Consider the following 11,851-nt stretch of genomic DNA (forward strand, 5'->3'; position numbering starts at 1 on the left):
CAAGTCTTGTGTTAACACAACAAACTAGCATGGATCTTGACATAATAATATCGAGGCATGAAGGAAGGCTATCAATAGTGTTATATCAATATTAAGCTTATCCATAATAGGCAATCAAACAATTGGCCAGGTAAGCAGGTGGGAGGCTCCCCTTACTCAGAGAGTAAGGTCCTAATTAAGTAACCACCTTTAGTGCTTTCCTTAGACACCAATTAGATTAATTGTTCTAGAATGGGTTAGCTCAAAGTTTTTCAACACTATGACTTAATATAATTTTTATTGAGGGCTTACTAGTCTCTAGCACATTCTTTAATTGTAACATATATTTAACATGTCTAAAATAAACTATTATGCATCATGGCTATCTCATAGCATGTATAAATCATAAGCAATTAATTAATATGCTTCAACATATTTTCATATGGAAAATTTCATATCATGATATTTTATTACATAACATATCATATATGAATCATATATTTCAGCATTTCATTAAGCATATGACATTACTATCTCATAGTAAATTAATAATCATACATCATGCATTATTATTTGATTCAACCAATTAAGGATGGCTCTGATACCACTGAAGGGTTTTAGCATGTTATAATGCGCAGCGGAAGCTAGGAATTTTAAAAATTTCTTAATAAAGTCCCTATGCATGAAACCCTTTTAAGCCTAGATCACCTTAATGATTACAATCAAATGATATAAAATAAATGCAGAATTAGTAGAATACCTCAAATGCTAATCCAAAGTGTACAATCTCCACGAGGCGTCCAAGTGTCCGCCCTCCAATGGTGATCCACACGAAAAACTTGATCAAGACTTTAGCTCCAAAGACTTTTGATCCTTAATGCAGAATTCTTCTAAAGAACTCTAATGGCTTGCTTTCCTTCCTTTCTATTTTCCTTTAGCCTTCTAAAATCACTTCTAATCCTTTTGTCCTAAAGAAGACCACCTTGTCTTGGCTTAGGACACACTAGAAGCAATGCTAGAAAGAAAGAAAATAATGTAAGAAAGAAAGAAGAGAGGAGTGGGGTGGAATTGGAATGATGAAACCCATGGAGTGCTAACCTATTTATAATATGTGTAGGGATGCATCTCCAAGGGATGCATCCCATCCACACATCCTCTCATGAAAGGGCATCATCTAAAGGGCCATATCAAATAAGAGGAGGTGCAGATCAAGTGAGGAGATGTATCAAATGATATGTCCTTTCATGTGGTGCCATATTTTGACCAAGTCAACATCACATGCTAATCACATGTCCATCATGCCTCACCTCTTGATCTTTCATGATGATGATCCAAGGGCTCCAATGCAAGGCGCTATTCACTTGACCCATTATGTCTTCATCCAATGGTGGGATTAAGATCCAATGGTCAATTATGGTAGCCATCCTCTAACCCAATCCAATTGGGTTAAACCAACTCTCCATTATGTCTTCATCCAACGGTAGATCAAGATCTAACGGTCTAGATTGAATGATTTATTAAATGTAATCCAATTAGACTCAAACCAAGCCAATTAGGTGCCAACTCTTGGCTAACCCATATTAGAATATGATCTAATCAAATTAGATCAATTAAGAATCAGATTCGAATCCAATTCGAATCAGATTCGAATCCAATTCGAATCAGATTCGAATCCAATTCGAATCAGGAGCTAAGGTTTGCAACACCTGCTAGGATGTTTATCTTGCAAACATGATCTAATCCAATTAGACCCTTGATAAGTTTCCTTGTGTGTGACCCATTGGGTTCCATACTTAGCCAGCAATAGGTGTGAGTGCGAGTTGACCCGACTTGATTAGAACTCTTCTAATCGATTTAAGTCCAAACTGCGCGAATCCAAACTTAACAATTAGAATCCTTTCTAATTGGTGATCGAATTAAACTCTTTAATTTGATCAAACCTATAAAACAAGATTGACGTCTAGCAACGTGTCATGTCTACCCGAAAAATATGAAATTTGGTAGAAATACCAAAAATACCCTTCAGTGGCAAGTTACCATGCAATTCAATCCTTTAATCAAACTGCATGCCAAATATGTATATGAGTATGAATATATGTCAAACTCAATTTCATATTCATATTTTTCTCAATCTTTTAATGATAATTCAAATAATGAAACATTAGAAACTCTTTCTAATTTTCATTCTGCTTTGATCAAAGGCTTCCTGAATTTTCATATGATTAGAATAAATAGGATGCTATCTTCTCTTACTAGAAGTGATTAATTCCTTGTTGACCTACTCATAATCTTCGTACACAATTCACCATATCCAGAAGACCTCGTACATAACTTATTGTCATGAATGAGTGTAAACCAAAATATGGGTTCATGTGCACAAGATACCATGGTGATCTCAGGTCATAGGATCAGTTGCACAACTCCCACTAAGAGAATCATCTTTTGACATGTAAGTAAGACTTCATAAGATTTCTCTTTGTAGGTCAATTCAGTGAACTCATTCCTCTAATGAGCACCCACATCTTTGTATTAGTGTCTCCACACAAATGATTGTGAGATCAATCATCCTCTGCATCGAGCATACATAAGACATGCCAGTCTTTCCGGTAATCATTGATCCCCGACTCAATGTACCAATGACTGGGAATATTTAAGATTAGGATTTTAGAATTTTAAGTCTCACTAGTATGATCTCATCATAGTCTTAAAACCATTGCCCTAATCTAAGGAGTTTATCATAAATATAATCAACAGCATATGATAAAACATAACGCCTTTATTCATATTTAAATGTCATGTACATGATTTGGACAAATCAAAAGAAAAAAAACTTTCGCAATACATATTGCGATTGGCTTGTAGAGCATCTACTCTTTCAATCTCCCACTTGCACTAAAGCCAATCGCTCTTATATTTTATCCCCATACAATCGAGGTGGCGATCGAACTGCTGTTGTGGTAGAGCTTTAGTGAACGGGTCTGCTAAGTTGTTCTTTGTGTCTACTCGTTCAATGACTATGTCTTGTCTCTCGATGATCTCTCGAACGAGGTGGAAGCGTCTTAGAATGTGCTTGGATTTGTGATGAGATCTTGGTTCCTTTGCTTGAGCAACAGCTCCAGTGTTGTCACAATAAACTGAAACTGGTCCAGCAATCTCAGGAACTACTCCCAACTCAGCGATGAACTTCTTCATCCAGACAGCTTCCTTAGCGGCTTCACTTACAGCGATGTATTCTGCCTCAGTAGTTGAGTCAGCTATAGTTTGCTGCTTGGAACTCTTCCAGCTCACTGCACCACCATTTAGGGTAAAGACATACCCTGAAGTGGACTTGCTATCATCTGGATCTGATTGAAAACTAGAATCAGAAAATCCTTCTAGTTTCAACTCAGATCCTCCATAAACTAGAAAAATATCTTTAGTCCTTCTTAAGTACTTAAGAATATTTTTCACAGCTATCCAATGATTTTCTCCTGGATCAGCCTGGAATCTGCTTGTTATGCCTAAGGCATAAGCAACATCAGGCCTAGTACATAGCATAGCATACATAATTGATCCTACTGCCGAAGCATAGGGAATAGAATTCATTCTATTCCTCTCTTCAGATGTCTTAGGAGACATCTTCTTAGAGAGACGTATGCCATGACTCATAGGTAAGTAACCTCTTTTACTTCCTTCCATGCTGAATCTTTTCAGCACACGATCTATGTACTTAGACTGGGACAAGCCTAGCATCCTTTTAGATCTATCCCTATAGATCTTTATACCAAGTATATAGGATGCTTCTCCCAAGTCTTTCATGGAAAAGCTTTTTGATAGCCAAGTCTTGACCGATTGTAACATTGGAATATCATTTCCAATGATTAGTATGTCATCTACATACAATATTAAGAAGACAACGGCACTCCCACTAGTCTTCTTGTACACACATGGTTCATCCACATTTTTGATAAAACCAAACTCTTTGACTGTTGTATCAAAACGGATGTTCCAACTCCTCGATGCTTGCTTTAATCCATATATGGATCTCTTAAGCTTGCATACTTGATTTGCTCTCCCACTTGAGACAAATCCTTCTGGCTGTGTCATGTAAACCTCTTCCTCAAGATAACCATTAAGGAAGGCGGTTTTGACATCCATCTGCCAAATTTCATAATCATAGTATGCAGCTATTGTAAGCAAAATCCGAATAGATTTAAGCATGGCAACTGGTGAAAAAGTTTCATCATAGTCAATTCCTTACTTTTGCCTGAAACCTTTTGCCACCAATCTAGCCTTGTAGGTTTCTACTTGGCCATCTGCTCCAATCTTCTTCTTATAGACCCATTTGCAACCTATAGGGTTTACACCTTCTGGTGCATCAACCAAAGTCCATACTTGGTTGGTATACATAGAGTCTATTTCGGATTTCATAGCTTCTAACCATTTGTTAGAGTCATTACTCATGATAGCTTCCGAATAGGTCAGAGGATCATCATTTTCGACGATGTGGGCTTCATCATTCTCAATGATAAACCCATACCTCTTAGGTGCATTTCGCACTCTATCTGACCTTTGGAGAGGAGATGTGTGTTGTGGTTGTACTTCATCAATGGGTACATCTGGTTGAAGAATTTCTTGTGTTTCTATTTGTAGGTCTTGAACTTCATTAAGTTCAATTCTTCTTTCACTGCCCTTTTCTAAGATAAACTCTTTTTCTAAGAAAGTGGCATGCCTACTAACAAATACCTTTTGTTCAGTAGGGTGATAGAAGAGATATCCAATACTTTCTTTGGAATAACCTATAAATGTACATTTATCTGATCTAGCACTTAGCTTATGTCCAAAATTTCTTTTGACATATGCTTGGCAGCCCCATATTTTAAAATATTTAAGATTGGGCTTTCTACCTCTCCATATCTCATATGGAGTACTAGATACAGATTTTGAAGGTATCCTGTTTAGCACATATGTAGCAGTTTCTAAGGCATAACCCCAGAAGGAAATAGGAAGATCTGTAAAGCACATCATGGACCTTACCATATCTAATAGAGTACGATTCCTCCGTTCAGCTACACCATTTAGTTGTGGCGTATACGGAGGTGTCCATTCAGAGAGAATGCCCTTTTCTTTAAGATGATTTAAAAATTCACTAGAAAGGTATTCGCCTCCTCGATCAGATCGAAGGATTTTAATACACTTTCCGGTTTGTTTTTCAACCATACTTTGATACTCTTTAAACTTATCAAAGGCTTCGTATTTATGTTTCATAAGATACACAAATCCGAACCTTGATAAATCATCAGTGAATGTGATGAAGTAAGAGTATCCACCTCTAGCTGGAGTTGTCATAGGACCACATACATCTGTATGTATAAGTCCTAATAACTTACTTGCCCTTTCTCCATGTCCAGTGAATGGAGACTTGGTCATTTTTCCCATAAGACAAGATTCACAAGTTCCTAATGATTCATAATCATAAGGATCAAAGAACTCTTCTTTGTATAACTTGTTGATTCTTGATTCACTTATGTGACCAAGTCGGCAATGCCAAAGGAGGGTATTATTCACTTCCTCTCTCTTTCTTTTATTGCTTTTATTAATATGAAAGACATTGTCATTAAGTAATAAAACTAGAAGACCATTTTTCATAATGCCATTGCAAAGATGCTTATTAGAAAAATAAATAGAGCAACCATTGCCCTTTCCATTAATTTCAAAACCTTTCTTTAACAACAAAGGAATGGAAATTACATTTCTAATAATTTTGGGCATATAATAACAATCTTCTAATTGTAGGAGCTTTCCCGAAGGCAATTCCAAGTTGTAGGTTCCAACAGCTTCAGCCTGGATGGACTCTCCTCCAGCGCCATACAGCTCGAAGTCATCTTTCTTCAAAATTTTAATTTTCTGTAGTCCATGCAAAGATTTGCAAATGTGAAAACCACAGCCGGTATCCAATACCCATGAATTTGAATTTGAAGAACTTAATGACAAGTTGGCATGTAACATAAACATACCTTTTGATGCAACTCTTGCATCGGTCTTCATACTTGCAAGAAAACTCTTGCAATTCCTTTTCCAGTGGCCAGCTTTGCCGCAATGAAAACAGGTACTTGATCCGGAGTTTTTCTTTCCTTTTTTCTTTTTGATGCTACTCTTGGGGTTCAATCGTTTCTTAGAACCCTTATTTCCCGATTTCCTCATAGAGGTGCTATTTATAAGAAGAAGTGGACCTTTATCCTTCTTAATATGCCCTTCAGCTGTTTTGAGCATATTTAACAGCTCGGGCAAGGAGGTGTTCAGCTTGTTCATGTGAAAGTTCACAACAAACTGAGAGAATGAATCAGGCAGTGATTGCAGGATCAAATCCTGACTGAGCTCACTATCCATAGCAAAACCTAATTGACTTAATCTGGTGATCAAGTCTATAACCATAAGAACATGGTTTTGCACTGGAGTTCCTTCATTCATTCTAGCACGGAACAACTGCTTAGATATCTCATACCTAGCAGTCCTGCTTTGTTCTCCATACAACTCTTTTAAATTGAGAAGTATGGATTGAGTGTCCATGCCTTCATGTTGCCTCTGTAATTCATTGCTCATAGAGGCAAGTATGATACATTTGACAGTCACACTGTCATTTTTCCACATCTTATGTGTGGCAACCTCCTCTTCTGTAGCATCATCCCCTAGATCTCTAAGATCAGGGGTTTCAAGTATATAGGAAATTTTCTCCTGAGTGAGTACTATCTTTAAATTCCTCAACCAGTCCACATAGTTTGGTCCGGTCAACTTGTTGGCATCTAAGATGCCTCTTAGTGAAAGTGAAGAAGCCATTTAATAATTCTACATATGCAAGAACAAAACTAATATAAGCAAACCAATCATGATGACATGTTTGCAACTAGATAAGGACTTTAATCTAATTTGTCTCCTACTATTTTTATCGAATATCATAGCCCTCTCCTATGATAAACGTGAAAATATAATTTTTCTTAGTAGGATTGAGATCCTAATTCATCATAAAAAGCCTTGTGTTTACACAACAAACTCTTACGAGTTCAAAGGTAGGAAACTCTTTCCAATTGCATCTCATGCAATTCTCAACTTTATCTTGTCCTCTTAAAATACTTATTGCCTTGTGTTAGCACAACAAACAATAATATTTTAGTTAAGTCAAACCCTTCATTTCCATATAGTCATATTCGAATAATATTGCCCTTGTGGTTGCACAACAAGGCAATATATTAAAATATGCCATAAGCATCTTAATGCACCAAGACAGTATAACATCAGTTCCCATTGCAAGTCTTGTGTTAATACAACAAACTAGCATGGATCTTGACATAATAATATCGAGGCATGAAGGAAGGCTATCAATAGTGTTATATCAATATTAAGCTTATCCATAATAGGCAATCAAACAATTGGCCAGGTAAGCAGGTGGGAGGCTCCCCTTACTCAGAGAGTAAGGTCCTAATTAAGTAACCACCTTTAGTGCTTTCCTTAGACACCAATTAGATTAATTGTTCTAGAATGGGTTAGCTCAAAGTTTTTCAACACTATGACTTAATATAATTTTTATTGAGGGCTTACTAGTCTCTAGCACATTCTTTAATTGTAACATATATTTAACATGTCTAAAATAAACTATTATGCATCATGGCTATCTCATAGCATGTATAAATCATAAGCAATTAATTAATATGCTTCAACATATTTTCATATGGAAAATTTCATATCATGATATTTTATTACATAACATATCATATATGAATCATATATTTCAGCATTTCATTAAGCATATGACATTACTATCTCATAGTAAATTAATAATCATACATCATGCATTATTATTTGATTCAACCAATTAAGGATGGCTCTGATACCACTGAAGGGTTTTAGCATGTTATAATGCGCAGCGGAAGCTAGGAATTTTAAAAATTTCTTAATAAAGTCTCTATGTATGAAACCCTTTTAAGCCTAGATCACCTTAATGATTACAATCAAATGATATAAAATAAATGCAGAATTAGTAGAATACCTCAAATGCTAATCCAAAGTGTACAATCTCCACGAGGCGTCCAAGTGTCCGCCCTCCAATGGTGATCCACACGAAAAACTTGATCAAGACTTTAGCTCCAAAGACTTTTGATCCTTAATGCAGAATTCTTCTAAAGAACTCTAATGGCTTGCTTTCCTTCCTTTCTATTTTCCTTTAGCCTTCTAAAATCACTTCTAATCCTTTTGTCCTAAAGAAGACCACCTTGTCTTGGCTTAGGACACACTAGAAGCAATGCTAGAAAGAAAGAAAATAATGTAAGAAAGAAAGAAGAGAGGAGTGGGGTGGAATTGGAATGATGAAACCCATGGAGTGCTAACCTATTTATAATAGGTGTAGGGATGCATCTCCAAGGGATGCATCCCATCCACACATCCTCTCATGAAAGGGCATCATCTAAAGGGCCATATCAAATAAGAGGAGGTGCAGATCAAGTGAGGAGATGTATCAAATGATATGTCCTTTCATGTGGTGCCATATTTTGACCAAGTCAACATCACATGCTAATCACATGTCCATCATGCCTCACCTCTTGATCTTTCATGATGATGATCCAAGGGCTCCAATACAAGGCGCTATTCACTTGACCCATTATGTCTTCATCCAATGGTGGGATTAAGATCCAATGGTCAATTATGGTAGCCATCCTCTAACCCAATCCAATTGGGTTAAACCAACTCTCCATTATGTCTTCATCCAACGGTAGATCAAGATCTAACGGTCTAGATTGAATGATTTATTAAATGTAATCCAATTAGACTCAAACCAAGCCAATTAGGTGCCAACTCTTGGCTAACCCATATTAGAATATGATCTAATCAAATTAGATCAATTAAGAATCAGATTCGAATCCAATTCGAATCAGATTCGAATCCAATTCGAATCAGATTCGAATCCAATTCGAATCAGATTCGAATCCAATTCGAATCAGGAGCTAAGGTTTGCAACACCTGCTAGGATGTTTATCTTGCAAACATGATCTAATCCAATTAGACCCTTGATAAGTTTTCTTGTGTGTGACCCATTGGGTTCCATACTTAGCCAGCAATAGGTGTGAGTGCGAGTTGACCCAACTTGATTAGAACTCTTCTAATCGATTTAAGTCCAAACTGCGCGAACCCGAACTTAACAATTAGAATCCTTTCTAATTGGTGATCGAATTAAACTCTTTAATTTGATCAAACCTATAAAACAAGATTGACGTCTAGCAACGTGTCATGTCTACCCGAAAAATATGAAATTTGGTAGAAATACCAAAAATACCCTTCAGTGGCAAGTTACCATGCAATTCAATCCTTTAATCAAACTGCATGCCAAATATGTATATGAGTATGAATATATGTCAAACTCAATTTCATATTCATATTTTTCTCAATCTTTTAATGATAATTCAAATAATGAAACATTAGAAACTCTTTCTAATTTTCATTCTGCTTTGATCAAAGGCTTCCTGAATTTTTATATGATTAGAATAAATAGGATGCTATCTTCTCTTACTAGAAGTGATTAATTCCTTGTTGACCTACTCATAATCTTCGTACACAATTCACCATATCCAGAAGACCTCGTACATAACTTATTGTCATGAATGAGTGTAAACCAAAATATGGGTTCATGTGCACAAGATACCATGGTGATCTCAGGTCATAGGATCAGTTGCACAACTCCCACTAAGAGAATCATCTTTTGACATGTAAGTAAGACTTCATAAGATTTCTCTTTGTAGGTCAATTCAGTGAACTCATTCCTCTAATGAGCACCCACATCTTTGTATTAGTGTCTCCACACAAATGATTGTGAGATCAATCATCCTCTGCATCGAGCATGCATAAGACATGCCAGTCTTTCCGGTAATCATTGATCCCCGACTCAATGTACCAATGACTGGAAATATTTAAGATTAGGATTTTAGGATTTTAAGTCTCACTAGTATGATCTCATCATAGTCTTAAAACCATTGCCCTAATCTAAGGAGTTTATCATAAATATAATCAACAGCATATGATAAAACATAACGCCTTTATTCGTATTTAAATGTCATGTACATGATTTGGACAAATCAAAAGAAAAAAAACTTTCGCAATACATATTGTGATTGGCTTGTAGAGCATCTACTCTTTCACTAGGAACATGACCCATGTGTACCTAGAATAATCATCTACAATAACTAGACCATATTTATTTCCACCTAGGCTTATTGTTCTAGTTGGTCCGAATAGGTCCATGTGTAGTAATTCTAGAGGTCTAGAAGTAGAGACACATTTTATGGATTTAAATGAGTTCCTAGATTGTTTGCCAAATTGACATGCTTCACATATTTTATTCTTTTCAAATTTTAATTTTGGCAAACCTATCACGGAATCTCTTTTAACTAGTTTAGTTATTGTGTCCATGCTTGCATGACCTAACTTACGGTGCCATAACCAACTAGCATCATTATCTTTAGTTTCATTAACAACTAAGCATTGGTTATGTTTTGTAAGATCTTCAAGGTCTACAACATATACATTTCTACGTCTAATTCCTTTAAAAACTAAACTATTGTCATTAGGGTTTGTTATAATGCATAGTGATGGTTTAAACATAACATCATACCCTTTATCACATAATTGACTAATGCTTAATAAGTTATGCTTAAGACCATCTACATATCTAACATTATCAATAAAAGTAGAAGGGGTGATTTGAACTTTACCAATACCAATGATGTGACCTTGGTTGTTGTCTCCAAAAGTCACAGCACCTCCCTTCTTAGCTTCAAGGGTGAAAAATTGATCCTTATCACCCGTCATGTGCCTTGAGCAGCCACTATCCAAATACCAGCAGTTTTTGTTGACCTTGGCTGCAAGACACTCCTACACAAGCAAATCATGTCATCTTAGGTACCCAAGTTTTCTTGGGTCCTTCATGGTTAGTCAAGTTGGTTCCTTTTGGAACCCATACCCTTTTAATTTTCCTTTTTGTTTTACCTTTCCTAAAATTACACACATTTGCTTTATGACCTATAGTTCCACAACAAAAGCAGGTTATTTTCTTAGTTTTACTTTCTCCAGCTTTAACAAAGAAGTTACTAAGGAGTTTTTGTTTATTTCTTGGTTTATATCCTAAACCCGCTTTATTAAATACTGCTCGTTGACTATTTAGTATCATATTCAATTTTTCTGAGCTATATGTAAATTTTTCAACTAAGGGTTTGTATTTTTCTAGTTCTTGAGTTAGTATTTGTTTTTCTGCTTTTAGTTCATTTAGTTCTTTTGTGAAATCCTTATTTAAGATTTGTTTATGTTTTTTAAGTTCTGAAAATTCCTTAGTTAGTTTTTCATTATCTTTAGTTAAGGTATTAGTCTTTTGAGTTAAAAGTTGGTTGCTTGTCTTAAGTTCTATATTTTCTTTGGTGATTAAATCCTTATCCTTAACTAATTTATCGTATTTATGTTGGTATGATTGATTAGCTATTTTTAGTTCTTTATTCTTAAGATTTATGGTCTTATATTCTATCATTAAATCATTAAATGCATCATAAAGTTCATCAAATGTAAAATCAAAATGTGTTTCGGAAGTTACCTCATTTTCATTGGCCATGAAGCACAAATTGGCCTTTTCTTCTTGTTCTTCATCCGATGATGAAGATGATGTGTCGGAGTCCGATAGGGTGGTGACAAGGGCTTTCTTCTTCTTCTTGTACTTGCTGCCCTTCTTTAGTAAGGGACACTCAGCTCTGATGTGTCCCGGCTTTTTGCACTCATAGCACTCAATCCCCTCATTTTCCCTTTCCTTACCCTTATCCTTTCGATAGGAATTTGAGGGGCCTCTCCTTTGATGATAAGCCTT

Source organism: Phoenix dactylifera, unplaced genomic scaffold (genome assembly GCF_009389715.1).
Source record: "Phoenix dactylifera cultivar Barhee BC4 unplaced genomic scaffold, palm_55x_up_171113_PBpolish2nd_filt_p 001478F, whole genome shotgun sequence".
Lineage (NCBI taxonomy): Eukaryota > Viridiplantae > Streptophyta > Magnoliopsida > Arecales > Arecaceae > Phoenix > Phoenix dactylifera.